The sequence below is a fragment of the Ursus maritimus genome, unplaced genomic scaffold (assembly GCF_017311325.1).
Source record: "Ursus maritimus isolate PB19 unplaced genomic scaffold, ASM1731132v1 scaffold_15, whole genome shotgun sequence".
Taxonomy (NCBI): Eukaryota; Metazoa; Chordata; class Mammalia; order Carnivora; family Ursidae; genus Ursus; species Ursus maritimus.
Window position 1 is genome coordinate 15,239,277 of NW_024423897.1, and position 17,992 is coordinate 15,257,268.

Consider the following 17,992-nt stretch of genomic DNA (forward strand, 5'->3'; position numbering starts at 1 on the left):
CTTATGAATGTTCCACCACTTCTTACTATATCTTATGTAGTGATTATTTCGTTTGAAATATTTTTAAAAAGCTGGAAGCAGTGGCGTGCTAGTAAATGTATCACAACCGACTCTTTGGGGAAGGAAGCTCTGTTTGTAGCACTTGCCAATTTCCATGGTGTAAATACTCCCACCGGGGGCAGATTTCAAGCTACCAACTTGATGTCATTGAAGGAAGAGTTGGAGAGCGGTGCATACGTTCAGCTTTCACGAACCAGTGCAAGCTGCTACAGGTCGGCTCTAGCACACTACTGTCTTGAAGATTAATTTTTCTCGAGCACTATTTAAATCAGGCTACTCTCAAATTCAGGAATCTACCTGGACCTCTAATGCTGATTGTGGAAATCACAAATATGGTCTGTTCACTTTTCTCTATCACAAGTACTATGCTAGGCCACTCGATTGAAGACTGCATTAGCCATTTAAATGATCACCCTGCTTCCACTCTGGCCCTAAAATTCTTCTCCACACAGCACCCAGAGTGATCTTTTAAAACTCCTCATTTGATCATGTCACCTGCAGGGAGGCCATGTTGTGCCGTACCAGGGACTCTGCCAGCTGTGTTCCATGAAGTTCTGTAGTGCCCAGGCTGTACAATCAGCCTTACTTAGCACCTCTGGCCTCTGCTTAAAATCCTTGGTGGTTTTTCATGACCCTCTAGGATTTATATAATATTTGTATTTGCGTAGTGGATGGTATAACATGGCCTCTGAGGGTCTATCTGATCTGACCTAAGCCTCCTCTCAATCCAGCTCCCTCTGTTCTGTTCTAGCACATCAGGCCCTTCCCAGGACCCCACCTGGAACTCTCCTCTCCTTGATCTTCCCATGGTGACCCTTTTTCTGAAGTCTCTGCTCACAAGGCACTTTCTCAGAGAAGCTTTCCTAATCTAAATTAAGTCCCTTCAATGAGCCTTCTTTTTCTTCTAGACAAAGACTATTTATTAAAAATATGAATAATATTTTTTTATTTTCATAAGAGAAGGCATTGTAGTTTACTGTTGTCAATTCTCACATTTAAGTTAAAATGAATGCAGGGGTGCCTGGCTGGCTCAGTCAGTGGAGCCTGTGACTCTTGATCTTGAGGTTGTGAGTTCAAGCCCCGTGTTGGGTGTAGAGATTGCTTAAAAATAAAATCTTTAAAAATATAATACAATCTAGGAATTTTTTTCCTATTAGTCTCTTTCATGACACCATATTCTTTCCCTTCAAGGCAGTAGAGTGGGTACTGTCAGTGTGAGTTTTTTGGTGTCAATGGCAGTTTTATGCCCAGAAAAGATTATGTATGATTAGTTTGGTTTTAAAAATTAATAACTGCCCTTAAGGTTATAAGATCAAAAATCTATTCATCCATAAGCTTCTAAATTCAAAATAAAAATGGTATCATTCTATTTATAAGTAAGTGAGACTTCTAACATTCCTCTTTATTAAAAAGTTGTTTTTTTTTAATAGCCGACACACAATGTTATTTTAGTTTCAGATGTACAACTTAGTGATTTGACAAGGTTATACATTATTAACATTCACTTTTAAGGGGGACTTGATTAATGTGTAAGCCCATTTACAAACTTAATTTTAGTTTCTCAAACATTTAAATTACATTTATAAATTTAATGTAATTGTTTTTACTTTAAGACATTCAATGCCTAACAAAAATACCTTAAATAACTGTAATATATTAAACACATAGATATGGTGAATATTAGGTTCTCTTAAACATTCCAGTACTGTCTTTAAATTTAATAAAATTTTGTTATTAATTGAACTTAAAATCACAAGTCTAATCAATTGTTCAATTATATAGTATAAATTGAAACCACAAGGCAGTTGTGTTTGATTCGTTAATATACTATATTCTCTAAAACATAACAAGTATTTCAAATAGTAAGCATACCCCTATTATTCCTCTACTTACCACAGATATATAAATACAATAGGTTTGAATTAATCAGTTATCATCATTTACTCTATTATCTTTAGTCTCAATTCTAAATCTCCCTGGAATTAAAATGGACATATGAAGCAGACAATTATACTATACCAAACAATTTAGGGTTGTCTTTCGAGAAGGAGGGCACTGAAGATACACATTGACCCATGCTTTGGCTGGAACTCAAGATTTTGTGTTCTCCCAACACAACATGGCCTATCTGTGTCCATGGTAACAGGGATTCCATAGCCAGCAAGTGTCCCATGTGCACTTCTCTAATTCTAGTCAAATTTGAATCTATAGCCCCTCACCCAGGATGTTTCACTTTATGATTGGGTTCATTTAATCTCTTAAATTGTCTTCTAAATGAAGTTATTTCTAAATTCTTATTCTTCCTAGCTGGCCAGACTCAGCTCTTTTTTATATATTTTTTTAAAGATTTTATTTATTTATTTGACAGAGATAGAGACAGCCAGCAAAAGAGGGAACACAAGCAGGGGGAGTGGGAGAGGAAGAAGCAGGCTCATAGCGGAGGAGCCTGATGTGGGGCTCGATCCCATAATGCCGGGATCACGCCCTGAGCCTAAGGCAGACGCCCAACCGCTGTGCCACTCTCACCTTAATCGATAATTTGACTCTCCATTCAACCAGGAATTGATAACAATATTCGAGTCAGTACTCACCCCTCCTTTTCTTCCTGGGGTTTTATCTCGGTTCCAGGGAGCTTATTGAGTGTCATGACATTAGGAGAGAGGAATCTGGTCTCTGACAGCATCCATTCAAGCTAATCTCTGCTGTGAAGTTCCTCGTCCCCTCAGTTTCACAGGAACAGCCTACATACTGGCCTCTGCTGTCACCTCGTGGCTCCTGTCCAGAGGGCCCTCCAGGCACTGCTCTGCCTTGTTCCTTCTAAATACCCTGTAGACCTGAAACAATCCATTCTGCTGTTCCTGCACCATGCTGAGCTATGGAAAATTCTCAGAAAATCCTTCTAACACCCAATGTGTGATATGATAAATAAAGTATATATATGTATTTGGTCTTTGTTTCTGATCCCTGGCACAGTGCTCCTAAAACTCTAGAAAGTTCCTAATAGTAGTTAGTGTATTTTGTCATTCCTAACAAGCCCCTTTCCACCGTACCTGAATTTATTCTAATGAGCTGCTTCTTGGCCTTCAGATAGCTCCAGTATGGGGGCTGGTTAACAGAGGAACCAACCACATGATTAGAAGGTTGGAACTTTCCGCCCCAGCCCTAACCCTGGTCAGAGGAGAGGGACTGGAGATTTGAGTTCAATTGCCAATGGCCAGTGATTTAATCAATCATGCCTCATCGTTAAACTTCAGTAAAATCTCTAGAACAACAAGGTTTGGGGATCTTCCCGGTTGGTAAGCACATCGTTGTGCTTGGAGGGTGGCATGCCTGGAGAGGACATAGAAGCTCTGTGTACCACTCCCCACTCCTTGCCCTATGCATCTCTTTCATTTAGCTGTTCCTGAATTACATCCTTTATAATAAAACTGTAATGGTAAGTATACAATAGTCCCGCCCTTATCTGTTATTTTACTTTTTGTGGCTTCAGTTACCCGTGGTCAACTGTGGTGCTAACGACAGTCTGAAAGCAGATGGTCCTCCTTCTGATGAATCATAGGTCAATAGTAGCCTAACGCTACATCACAATGCCTATGTCCTTCACCTCATTTCATCTCATCACATAGGCGTATCATCATCTCACATGATCACAAGAAGAATGGTGAGTGTAGTACAATAAGATATTTTGAGAAAGAAACCACAGTTACATAACTTTTTTACAGTATATTGTTGTAATTGTTCTATTTTATTGTTGTTAATTTCTTACTGTGCCTAATTTATAAATCAAACTTTATCGTAGGTATGTATGTACAGGAAAAACATAGTATATATAGGGGTCAGTACTATCTGTGGTTTCAGGCTTCCACTGGGGTCTTAGAATGTATCCCCTATGGATAAGGGGGACTACTGTAGCAGTTTCCTAAGTTCCTTGAGTCATTCCAGTGAATTATCAAACCTGGGTGGGGAGGGGTCACGGGAACTCCCAAATGGATAGTCAGCTGGGCTGGTGTAAGTAGCTTGGGGACCCCATTTGTGGCAGGCATGTGAAGTAGGAGCATTTTTGTGGGACTGAGCTCTCAACTTGTGAGTCTGGCTAATTCTAGGTAGTTCATATCAAACTTGAATTTGATTGTTGGATACCCAGTGAATATCAAAGAATTAGAGAATTAGTCATTGTCAGAAAATGACAGCCTTGCTGTCAACAAAACAATACTATGCTTCTTCGGAATATTACTCCTCTTTAGATCACTTTGCTTTTCTGCACCAAGGAGTAGCACAGGTGATTCTGTGAGGCTTCAAAGGTCAAGTGCTTAGACCTATCACAAAGCCATTTCTTCTCTGAGGTTGGACAACTTGCTGAGAAGGGGAGCACTGTTCTCCTCTGCTCTCATGTGCCACAGACCTATCTTGGATTTCCGTCACTTACTGGAACATGGCATGGGCAATGAGATAGGATAGAGGCTCCCTTTTCCAGAGATCCAACAGCACCTAAGCTCTAATCACTTCCCTCTGACCCTCCTCTCCTCCAACCTTTCGAAATGTTTCTAGTCTCTAGACCCAGAAGCCTTTCTGACTCATCAAGTATTTTCCTCAATCACTCTCCATCCCAGAGTTATGTTCCATGCCTTCTGAAGCCGAGATTTTGAAACTCAAGAGCTAGAACAAGAGTCTTGTTAGTTATGTATTGGATTCCACTGTGTCATACCTTTTCTAAGTCATTACATACAGAATACTGAGCTAAATGAATGGGTAAGGGCCAAAGGGAAACAGTCTAGGGATAAAAGCCACATTGGTTAATGTTACAAAAATGTTAACTCAGTACACACTTTGGCAGTTTGTTTGGCAATTCCAAAAGTTCATGGAATATTAATATTTGATGTCAGTCTTCCACTAGGTTATAAACACCATGAGGGCAGAGATCATGTCTTTGTTGTTTATTATTGTATTAAAAATTACCTAGAATAGTACCTAGCACACAGTAGAAACTCAATAAATATTTGTTGAAGGCATAAATAAACTTAAACCCCTTAGGTTGATATTCAGTATGTTTAACCAAATGATGATAACTCCTTGATTTGATAAGCTAATTTTACTTCTGTATTGACCAACCTTCCATGTCACCTGAAGTAGTGTAGTTAAAGCCTCTGTTTGTCACTTATTCAAGACTACTATCACTTTTTTGAATATTTTGTTTTCCTTGCTAATAATATTATCTCTCCTCTCTAATAGTTAATCATCTTTTCTCCTTTCAAACTATGCTTTAAAACTGTCCTCCAAAGAACCTTCTGTGATTGACCTTACTTGTCTATTCACTCAGTTTCATTCATTGCTCCTTTTAAAATATATATATTAAACAGTTACTGTGTATTAGATACCATTTGGGGTATTGGAGACAGAAATAAAAATAAGATGGAGAAAGTCTTTACTCAAATAACCAAATACATAATTAAGGTATTTCCAAATGGTAGTGAATGCTTTTATTTTATTTCATTTTTTTAAAAGATTTTATTTATTTGACAGAGAGAGAGACAGTGAGAGAGGGAACACAAGCAGGGGGAGTGGGAGAGGGAGAAGCAGGCTTCCCGCCGAGCAGGGATCCTGACTCGGGGCTCCATCCCAGGACCCTGGGATCATGACTGAGCTGAAGACAGACGCTTAAAACAACTGAGCCACCCAGGCGCCCCTCGTGAATGCTTTTAAAACATAAATGTAGGATGGTGTGTTAGAAAGTGACTGGGGCACAACATTAGGTCAGGATTTAGGAAAGAACTTTTTGATGAGGTGATGTTCGAGCTGATGGGAAGAAGATGTGAGGGTGGAGCATTTTCAACAATATTTCTGGTATGCAGGTGAACAGGTACGAAGTGCCTGAGACAGGCATAAAGTACTCCTGGGAAAGCAGGGGTGAGATCATGACTTTCTTGCGTGAGCAAGAAAGAGTGGTAGGAGTCAGGGTAGAGAGGCGGGCAGCGTCAGATCAAGCAGGGACCTGTAGGCTAAGAACAGGAGTGTGCATTTTATTCTCAGCGTAAGCGGGCATTTTGGAGGCTTTGAAACTTGGGCATGTCGTGGTCTGATTTATGTTTCAAAAAACTCAATTGGCTGGTTATACAGACTGCACAAGTGGAAACAGAAAGGCCAGGCAGAAAGTAGTTGCAGTCACTCGAGAGAGAGAACTAAGGTGGTAGTGAGAATGGAGCAGACACATTGGAGAGGTATTCTAGAGGTAAAGCTAATAGGTTTCCTTGCCATATACTAAGATGTAGAAGCAAGGAAAGGAAGATTAAGATGGGAATGGGGGAGGGGGTCAAGCATTCTATTTAGTTCATGCCTAAGATGCCTACTAGACATGTAGGTACAGATGTCAAGTTTGAAGTTGAATATATGGGCCTGGAGCCCAATGGAAAGCCAGAGTATGTAGTGGTCAAGAGAAGAGGCTCTGGAACCAGTTTACCCAGTTTCAAATCCTGGCTCCTTCTCTCTATGTGGGCTTGAACTATTTACTTAACCTCCTTATGCTTCACTTTCTTCATGGGGGATAAAAATAATACCCCACAAAGTTGTTGTAATGATTAGATTAAGTAATACACAATTAATTCCAAGCTTACAATCAAGTCTGACACGTATCAGAGCATTTACTATTATCAATATGGGTACAGGTAAGGGCTGGAACATAAATTTGGGAGTCCTCAATGGAATTTTATACCTGTGGGATTAGATGATATCCCCTCAGGAAAGAATGTATTTAGAGAAGGCAAGGGGCCCTGGGCCACGCCTTAGGTCCCTACGTTTAGAGCTGAGGCAGGGGAAGCAAAGTAGCCCCAAAAAGAGAGTGGGGAGGAGCAGCCAGGACGAAGGAGGAAAACCAGCAGTGTGTAGTCGCAGAAGTTATACTGAGTTGAATAGTGCCCCCCAAATTCATGTACATTTAGAATCTCAGAATGTGACCATATTTGGAAATATGGTTTCTGCACATGCAGTTAGTTAATTCAGATAAGGTCATATTGGATAATGGGATAATGGTGGCCCCTGAATCAAATGACTGATGTAAGAAGGCCATGTGTGACAGAGGTAGAGATTGGAGTGATGTGTCATCTATAAGTTGAGGAATGCCAAGGATTTCTGGGAGCCACCAGAAGCTGGAAGAGGTGAGGAATGGTTCTTCCCTGGAGCCTTCTTCCCTGGAGCCTTCAGACGGAACACAGCCCGGCTGATACCTTGATTTTGGACTCCCAAGTCTCCAGAACTGTGAGAGAATAAGTTTCTGTGGTTTTTCAGCCTTCCGACTTGTGGTACTTTGTTATAGCAGGCCTAGGAATCCACTGCAGAAATCAAGGATTGGAGTGTTTTATGAAGAAGATGACGGACTCTCTGGAATGCTATTGGTAGTAGGAGTGAATAAGATGAGGACTGGCCAGGGACTGTTGGAACTTTTGATGAGGAAGTCTTTGATGACCTTGCCAGGAATGGCTTCAGTGAGGTATTTACGGTGGACTTCCAAGTGGAGTAGGTTGAGGAGCAAAAGGAGGGTGAGGAAGTCGAGACAATCTCTATAGATGATTTCTCAGAAAGTCTTTGCACTGAAATGGGGGTGATGATTGCAGGACATGAAGTTAAGGGAGGGATTTTTTAAAGATTGCCATCCTAAGCATATTTGCGTGCTAGTGGCAGTAATCCATGAGAGAAGGAAGAGAAGTTGATGGTACAGGGAACAGAGGAATTACTGCAGGTTTTAAGTCCTTGAGACAGCAAGAGAGCTGTGATACAGATGGCTAGTGGAGGACGTGACCTTTGAAAGGAGCAGGGAACCCTCTCCCACGGAGGAGAAGGAAGACCTAGGATATCACCACAAAGGCTGGTAGATCATAGCAGAAAGAAATTTGATTGACTGCATCCATCTTCTTAGCTACTCGCTCAGCTGAAAGTGAGTGGGCAGAATGGGTGATATTGGAGGTTTGAGAAAGAAAGCAGAGTGAGCCACTCTGGGGAGTTGAGAACAGTCTTACCAGGACAATGCGGTGGGTTTGTGGAGTTGTGCTGAAGGCTAAGCTTTGAGATTCATGATTGCTCGTGTGGCTTATCCAGCAATATCAGCATCTCAGGTGCAGGTGCTGAGCAGATGGTGGGGAAGAAAGTTAAGAACATTTATAAGTGAGAAACTTAAATAATGCACTGTAGAGTCTATGCTGGGTAAAGAGAGATGTAAGGACATAAGAAGGATATGTAAAGAGTTGGTAGGGTCAGTGGATTGGAAGCTTGAAGCTAAGAAGAACACATGAGTATTATAAAAAAGAAAGAATCACAGTATTTGTAGGAGTGATGGGAGAGAAAGATGCTCAAAATTGAGGGTTTGGAAGTTGATGTTAATGACAGTTTAAGATGTAACTATTAGAGAAAAATGGGAGCGAGGAAAAGATCATTTAAGTGAGAGGGTTAAAGGAGGAGATTAGGAAGGAGAGAATGAGAAACAGCTGCTTAACAGGCATGGCGTTCCATTTTGGGGCAATGAAAATGTTTTAGAACTAGGTAGAGGTGGTGTTTGCACAACATTGGGAATATACAAATCCACTCAATTGTTCACTTTAAAAGGGCTAATTTGATGTTACGTAAATTTCACCACAATTTAAAAAAAAAGAAAAAAACCCCACATGGATTATCTATGTTGAAGTCACCAAGAATAAGGACACATTTAATCCTACAAAAACTCTATGAAGTAAATAGGATAATTATCTTCATCCTAAAAATGAGGGAACTGAGGTATAGAAGAGGTCAAGTAACTTGCCCAGTGTCACACAACTAGTTAAGAGTAAAGCTTAGATTTAACTGGAGTTTGAGTTCTGGACTCTGAGATGTGGAGGCACCTGGAAGTCTCCGTCAGTAGCGTCCGACTCTTGGTTTTGGCTCAGGTCATGATCTCAGGGGTCCTGGGATCGAGCCTCGTGTGTCGGACTCCATGCTGAGCACAGTCTGCTTGTCCCTCTCCCTCTGCTTCTCCACCTGTCGTGCTCTCTCTTTCAAATAAATAAAAATCTTTTAAAAAATTAAAAAAATTTAAAAATAGACCCAGAGATGGGACTCTGTGAGCAAACTCATTACTTCTTCTGGTATGGCTAGTCTGATAGGAAGCTGGATACAGTGTGATAATTCATATGAACCACCTAGTACAGAGCCAAGAACACAGTAAATGCCCAATAACTATTAAACTCTCCTACACAAACTCCTCAGTATTGCTTCATTTCCTGTCAAAGTCCAGACTCCATAGCATGTCATGGAAAGTTTCCCCAGCTCCTGAATAGACCCAGTTTACTTCATCTCTCCCTGCTTTCTCTCTGTAAATCTTAGATCCGGTCATAATTGTATTGCTTTTCATTTCTTGCATGTACTTTACACTCTGGGGGTATCAGATTTGGTTACCCACTAGCCCTTAACATTTTTATTCGGAAAGTTTATTTTACTTTCCCTGCTGTCCAGTGCAAACTTGGACAGATTTCAAGACTTCTTAATTGATGGGCAGTCCTACTCACTTTAAGTTACAAACCACAGTCTTGATTTGGTAATTAGAATGTGTCCAGTCAAGAGATTAATTAAATGCTTCAATCTCCCTTCAAACAGTGAGAGTTCTCTCCATATGTGAAGTGGTGGACTTCTGCTCTGCCCCCACTTCCTTTCTTCCTGTGTACCAGCAGCCGCATCACACCCCACCTGGATGGAAGCTGCCCGAAGCAGGACAGGTCAGGGATGGGGAAGGACTTGTTGGTGGCCTTCAATTTCTCTGGATCTGTCAGGTTCCTAAACCTCAATCTTTCTCTCCTGGTGCCTGGTGCACATTCTTTTTTTTTTTTTTTTTTTAAATAGAAGTTGATTGAGAAAGATATATGGATAATACACCAGAAAGTGACATAATTGATGAGAGAGGACCCACAATATCACTGATTTGCTAATGGCTCCAGAATACTAGTGCATGCAGAGACTTAGAAGGGGGACCTGGCTGCGAGAGCGCTTAGGCTGCTTCCACAGTGGTTATTTTGTAGAATCTGAACAATCAGCACCAGGCTGCTACTGGTATATCAACTAGGAGAAGCTAACTCGCTTTTTATATCTGATCAACAGAGGCAGGAAGCTGGTGACCCTCCATGGGTTGTTTGAAGATTCTTAATTATACTATCAATGACCTGGGTGGATACATCTCTATTCTAGGTGGTCACATGTGACCCTTGGAATTGGGTTTTTATCTCATCCAACGTCTTACTATCAGGCCCCTCTGCCCTTCTAGTTAGTCCTATTGTACAGGACCCCAGACAACTGGGGCCAGCCCTGTTTCCCGTGTGGTGCACATATGCCCCATGGAAACACCCACACACCTCTTGCTTCCTTTGACAAACTCTAGCAATGATCATCTGTCCCAAGACAGCCGCAGGTTGCTTTCACTCTCTCAGGTGTGCAGCAGGCACCAGCCCTTTGCAGGGAACACATTTCAAATTCTGTGAGTGGTCCCATGAAAGATCTCACCACCATTAGACCAGAGGAGGAGGCAGTGTCCCCCATGATGTCTCCTTTGCTTGGCAGTACTGACAGGAACAGCTCTCTCCAAAGAAACCTTTCTCAAATCCTCTCTCTGCTCACACTTTTAAACCATTTAATAACCTTGTCTGGCTAAATGGGTCCAGGAGTCTTGAAACCAGTTTGCTCACATTCCTTTTGTAAATTATACCCGTAGGAGAATTTGCTTCACACCCATGCTGACATCTGAATCTATTGTTTTGGCACATCACTTGACTCTGAGGCAGGAAGTGTCCCACCTAACATCCTGAAATGTGTATGTGAAATGTGTGCTCTTCTCCTCTTTGCCTCACTCTTTACTCACCAGCTGATTCCTATCTGTTTTTCAACACTTAGAATGCCTTTCTCTTCCTTCCACCCCGTGACCCCACGGAATGGGCAAATCCATCCCATTTGTATTTCCACGGTAACTTTTGCCCACCTTAGCATAACCAATCCATTTCACTTTATATTAAAACCATTTATGTATCTGTCCCCAAGCCCAAGACATTGGAAGTTCTTGGGGACAGAGACTCTTGAGATTTACTGCTACATATTCAAAGACAAACATAAAATGTAGCAGCAGCAGCATCAAAAACATAAAATATCTGGGAATTAATGTAATGAAAGGTAATGTAAGACCTCCATATTGAGAACTAAAAACCTCAACTAGATCTTAGGAAACTTGATAAGCCAAAATTCCAAATTTGATTCCAAAATTGATAAGGAAATGCAAAAAGCCAAGATTCTCTTGAAGAAAAAATAAAAACAAAGAAACTCAAGGGAGAGGACTTGCTTTACCACCTACCAAGACTTCTTATTTAGCTATAGTAATGGAAACAGTTTGGTATCCACACAAGGATAGACAGACGAACAAGGGGGATGGAATAGTAAGTTCAGAAACAGACCTACTCAAACATACATACCTGACTTGGGATGGCCCTGTGGAGCAGGGGGGAAGCAGGCTTAAAAGGAGCATTCAACATTTAAAAAAAAAAAACAAAACCCAACTACTAAATTAAGAATTTATGTTCATTAAAAACACCGTTTAAAGAAAGAAAGGGAAGTTATGGAACAAGAGATTTTTTGCAGTGCATATATTTGACAAAGGGCTTGCATTCAGAATATAAAGGATTATAAAACAAAAAGCAAAAGACAAACAACCCAGGAGAAAATTGGGCAAGAGGCTTGAACAATTCACAAAAGAGGAAGTCCTGAAAGGCCAGTAAACATATGAAAAGGTACTTAACCTCATCAGCAATTGGGGAAATGCAAGTTAAAACCCCCACTAGAGTGTTAAAAATTTAAAAGACTGACAATATCAATTGTAGGCCAGAACATAGAGCAATAGGAAGTCTGACGGATTGCTGTTGGGAGTGTAAATTCGTGCAAACTCCTGGGAAGACAGCTGGGAGTCATCTAAGGAAGTTGAATACCTGCAGACTATGGCCCAGCAATGCTCTTCTAAAGAAATGTGTGTCCTTGTGCACTGCGAGACAAGTGCAAAAATGTCGATAGCAGTGTAATTTGTAGTAGCCCCAAACTGGAATTTGGGTGTTCATGAACCCAACTGTTCATATCCAGCAGAATGAATAAATAATGTTCTCTGCATGTGAGAGAATTCTATACCGCAATGAAAATGACTGAACTACAGTTTCACACGGGAATATAATCGACTCTCAAACACAATGTTAAGCAGAAAAAGCTGGTCACCAAAGAATACGTACCGTATGATTCCATGTATATAAAATTCAGGTACAGGCAAAACTAAACAACATTTAGAGATTCATCCTTAGGTGGTTAAACAAAGAAGAGGAAGTGACTATATTAAAGTCAGAAAAATGGTTGCCTTTGTGGTGAGAGAGTTGTGATGGGAAAGAGTATGTGGGGATTTTCTGGGGATATTAGCAAGCTTCTATTTCTGGGGAGTGGTTAAATAGTTGTGTTTTATAATAATTTGTTCAGTTGTACAACTGTATTTCTACTTACCATAATTATTTTTTTTAAGTTACATCCTATGTCTATAACAGCATATTACTCTTACAAATTAAAAGGATTGAATGCCTTAGGATGCTTTTAACTGCAAATAACAGGAAACACAACCCACACTGGCTAAACAAAAAAAGGTAATTTATTGGCCAATATAGTTAATGAACAGGATGTGGACATGCTGGCTTCAGGTGAGGCTTAGAACACGACTCAGACACTGTGACCAAGTCCTGGTTTCTTTTTATGCTCTTTTACCAGCTTTGAGCAATTTTCAGGTTCTTACCTTTTGGATCTAAGATGACTGCCTGTAGTCCCTGAAATTATAGGATTCTTTTTTTAGATCTAACAGGAAAGAGAAACTTTGTTCTCTCGATAGTTCAGTCAGAAGCTCTGGTGTTGAGTCTTGCCCTGATTGACTCAGGTCATGGGTCCTTCCCTGGACTAATCACTGTGGGAGAGAGGATACGCTGATTAATCCACCAATAGACTACATGGCTAGAATGTTCAAGATGGTATTAAAAAGAGAATAATAGATATTGGGGAGGCAACTATCAGCCGTCTATGACAATCAGTATCCATTCTATTTAGCTGAATATCATCATGCTTGAAAAGCAACACACAATTTTGTATTACTACCCATCTCAGTCTCTATCAGAATCCATACAGAGAAAGTGACAGGGTAGGGTAGAGGTACATCAGCAGAGCTTAAATCTGAAAACAAGGGCAATAATACATTTTCTGCCCTGCTGATGTTAGAGATTCAAAACAGACACAAGCACTCAGATTGGTTGAAAGGAAAGCTGGTTTGCAAGGCATAACAACTAAGGCAACGAGTGAAACTTGTTTGGATCTTGGTTAGGAAAAAAGCTACCTGTAAAAGGTATTTCAGGGAGAGCTCTGGTAGTTAAGTAGTAAAAAGTAGCACGGAATTAGGAAAAGATTAGGGAATTCTAATTCATTTTCTTAGGTGTGGTAAGGTCATTTGGGAATATTGGAAAAAGCTGTTATTTTTAGAAGAGGCAGGCTGGAGTTTAATTAAAGGGTGCAGTGTGATGATGTCTGCAACTTACTCTCAAGTAGCCTAACACACACCACACACACATAGATAAAGCAAATATTCGAAACTTTAATAATTGTAGAATCTAGATGGTGAGTTTATGAGTCATGATTGCAATTTTAGATTTGCAGTTTGAAACTCTTCAAGATAAAAAGTTGGAGAAATAAAAAAATGTTTGGGGAAAAATCTGAAAAATCCAGACCAAACAAAAATAAGACCTGCTTCTATATTTTTTCTTCCTGTAGTCTCAGGATTTAGGTCTACGGGAGGTAGAAAAAGATAAATTTATTTTGTTATTAAAACAGTATAAGTTCTATTGCTTTTCCAGTTATCCGTGAAAAATATTTATTCAGCACCAACTATGTGTATGCATTTCTTACTGTTAATAGGGACTTATAATTTTATCTCTATCTGATTTTATTACAGAATAAATGTTGCCAACCAGATACCAAAGACAGAAGGAGCCACTAATAACATATATTGAGGGCTTATTTTGTACTAGGAATATTAGCATACATTGTTTTATTTTTTATTGTAATCCTGTGAAATAGATAGTCATTATCGCCGTTTTACAGATGACACATGGAGATGTTTGTAAATTATGAACACTTGGCACAGGGTCCCATATCTAACGGTAGGGTATCTGAATCTAAGAGTAAATCTCTCTTCATACAATGCTGGTGAGAATGTAAAATGGAGCATCCACTTTGGAAAACAGTCTGGCAGTTCCTCGGAAAGTTAAACATAGAGTTACCATATGACCAGGTAATTCAATTCTACTCCTAAGTATATAGCCAAGACCAATGAAAACATGTGTCTACACAGAAACTTGTACCTGAATGTTTATAGTAGCACTATTCATAAGAGCGAAAACATGGAAACCACCCAAGTGTCTATCAACTGATGAATAGCTAGACAAAATGTGATATGGCCATACAAAGGAATGTTGTTTGGCAATAAAAAGAAATCAAATAATTATACATGCTACAACATGGATGGACCTTGAAAACATGTTGCTAAGGGAAATAAGGCAGACACAAAAGACCGCATCTTGTATGACTTAATTTATATGAAATGTCTAGAATAGGCAAATCTGTAAGACACAGAAGGATTAGTAGGTGCCTAAGGCTAGAGGGAAAGAGGGTTACTGCTAAGGGATACAGTGGTTTTGGGGGGTTTTTTGTTTGTTTTTTGGAAAGGAGGTGGTGATGTAAATGTTCTAGAATTTATTGTGATGGTCACACAAGTCTGTGGATCGACTAAAAACCATTGAAGTGCACATTTTAAAAGTGTATTGTAGGGTATGTGAATTATATCTCAAAAAAGAGTTAATTTCTCCTTTATTGAACCATGTTGCTGAAGAAAACTATAGTTTTCCTCTTAGAACTGACTTTCAAAATCAAACCATGAGGGTAGTCAGGTGGAATGAAATTTTTATATATCATTTAGACTCTTCTATTCAAGAAAGTTAACTATGGAATTACATAGAGAAAACCTCAAAGTGCCCATAGGAATAAAGTGTGTGAATAAATGAATACATGATAAGTCTTCTTTCCCCCATATTTCCAGTGTTGGTTATCTGAGATTTTTTGGATTTGGGCCCCATTATATGAAGTCTGTTGTATGAGCTCTTATCCCTCAATCTAGAAGGCATCGTGAATTGGCTATCAATTATCTGCAGATTTGCAACAGAGGACAATTTCTAGGGGATTATTAGCAATAGTTGGTTTTATAAAGAATTCAGGGATTAGTCTTTTCGAATGGCTAGGGCTGTAACCAACATCTACTCTTCCAAACTTAATGCTGACTTCCTCCTCTATGTTGGATACATTTAGCGAACAGGAAGATAACCTTTGGAATCCTGAATGGTCTCCCATTCCACAGTCATAAAGATTCCAGTTCTCTCCTTCTAGCCCTGAAACTAATTCCTTTTATGGCCGGGTTGTGGCATTTGGGCATTTTTCTAAGCCTGGCTCCAGGTACTTACAATAAGTTTTGCTCCTGACCTTTGCTGTTTTGGGTGAGTTTGGGTGCCTCTAGAAAGTACTTTCTACACTGTGACTGCTTTTGAGCAATCCGCCCCACCCCCAGTTTTTCTCTCTGCTTTTTTTCTTATTAGTTTGATTTGGTTACCTGTATCTGGCAACGTGGAGCTTTCCCAAAACTGGATTAGCAGCAATATAATAGCAGTAACCCTTTCATTACCAGAGTAATTTTCTTTACTTGTTTTGAACTTTAGCATTTATAGGCAGCTGCTGTAAAATTCAAAGGTGAAAAATGATGAGGTTGGGAATATAGGTGAGGTTCAGTGGGGTGGAGTCCGGAGCCGATGACCAAGAAAGAATTCTTGAGGCGTCTTTGGTGTAAAATAGTGGTTTATTAAAGCACGGGGACAGGACCCGTGGGCAGAAAGAGCTGCAATGCAGTTGTGAGGGTTGGCTGATTATATACTATGGGGTTGGGGGAGGTAAGGAAAAAGGGAGGCTGAGAAAGCACTTTCATATGTCAAAGAAGACTCGCAGGACACTGGAGGCCCCGCCATAGTCAAGCCCAGGCTGTCCACACTATCACTGTGTCCTTATCAATGAGCTGCAGGTACCTTCATATGTCAAAGAAGACTCGCAGGATATTGGAGGCTCTGCCACCGTCAAGCCAAGGCTGTCCACACTATCACTGTGCCCTTATCAATGAGCTGCAGGTCCAAAGAAATTCCGTTTTATTTACATTTCCTTCTGCCTCAGCTTCCCTCAATTTTAGGGAGGGGATGGTAATGTTAGGGCTTCAGGAAACTGAATTATCGGTCTTGCAGGGCTGTGATCTCTGTCGGTTAACCATTTGTTTTTTCCTTTCCTTAGTTTTAGGAGTGCCAAGGAATGTTGCATACATGGGGGGGGGGTTGCAGGGTGTCAGCTTCTGCTTTGCCTTCAGCCAGCCTTCTGTTCCCTCATCAAAAAAGACATGTACGTGACTTTTTCCTGCTTTTACAAGTCCAGAGTACTTATTAGTGAGGGTTATAGGACTTTGAAGCCAATTTTTTTCCCCTTTAAAAAAGGAAATGTGAGAGCTGAGGTAATCTTTTTCTCCATTTAAATAAGATACACAAATCCAGTAACAATATTAAAAGAATATTTTCAAGGTTCTTTACCCTAAAAGAATAAATAAATCCAATTAGAAAATTTACCCTAAAAGAATAAATAAATCCAATTAGAATTTACGGTTATGTAGATTTTGACTTCTTTGTAATCTGTTTCTGGCCTTACATTTTCTTGCCTGAGTCAGTAGTAAAGGTGTTAAAATGGGGAGGAAACCAAGGAATAAGGCTTTACTATCTTGGGCAGTTTTCTATTCTAGTCATTAGTCATGTGGCCTCTGTAATTTCTTACCAGGCTACATATAAAGAGACGCATAAAACTGCCTCTCTAGGATGTAGCAGGCTTGATTATTCTAAAGTCGTCTAAGGCACCAGGATGAAAGGTGACTATGGAGAGTTAGGAACACACTTCCCAGAAATTTTTAAAGCTTCATTTCTATAGAGCTATCAAGCTAGTGGAAGGGAAGTTCCTCTGAATCTGATTGACTGATGCCTCCAGGAATTCCATTTGCTAAATGTAGAACTTGCTTATACAATTTTAGCAAGATACAAAGGTCGTGGGGAATTGGAGGTTTACCATTTAAAATACAGAGGACAGAGACTTGAATTTCCAAGAGGGCCCCACAGAAATCTAGATTAAAGTGCATTAATGTCTCTTGTAACATGCAGAAGTTGAGTTTTCACAAGTTCAGGATGATCCAGTATAGTTGCAACATTTTACCTCCTACTGGGTGTGTTATCTTCTGTGTAGTAGGTCGCTGCCAACATCAAAGGCCAGACTGGTTTCTAGTAGTGACTGGCTCTCCAGGAACTAACCAAAGACACAGCAAGGGACAGTGTAGGGTTTGCTTGTTTGTTTTTTTCCCCGGGGGGGGGGGGGACAGGTGGGGGTGAAGAATTCGTGGAGAGTGGTTGAGGTCCTAGAAAAACTGGGGAATGAGTCCTGCCGAAGCTCAGAAGACTAGTAACATCCTTGTTTTGTTCTGTGCACACACGACGTGCTTCAGGCTTTGTTTTGGGAAGTGGGGGAACAGTTTCTGCCTTAAAAGGTATGTTGACATTTAAATTAAGGTAGGAATGCTGGTCAGTGAGGCCCTAGGGAAGGGGGTGTATACATTAATCTCTGTTTTGAACCTTGAGCCAAAAAACACATAAATGCCATTTAATTTCATACTACAGTAAAATTCTTTGAACAAATTCTTTAAACCAACGGGCGGAAATTTAAAATTAAAGATAGTCAGTGAACATTTTCAATT

General features: G+C 40.1%; 1 protein-coding gene across 1 annotated transcript in view; it reads left to right on the plus strand.

The window, feature by feature from the left end:
- The window catches only part of RNF145 (ring finger protein 145), a 96,721-nt gene that overhangs the window by 24,673 nt on the left and 54,056 nt on the right, over positions 1–17,992 (plus strand). The window lies entirely within an intron of this gene.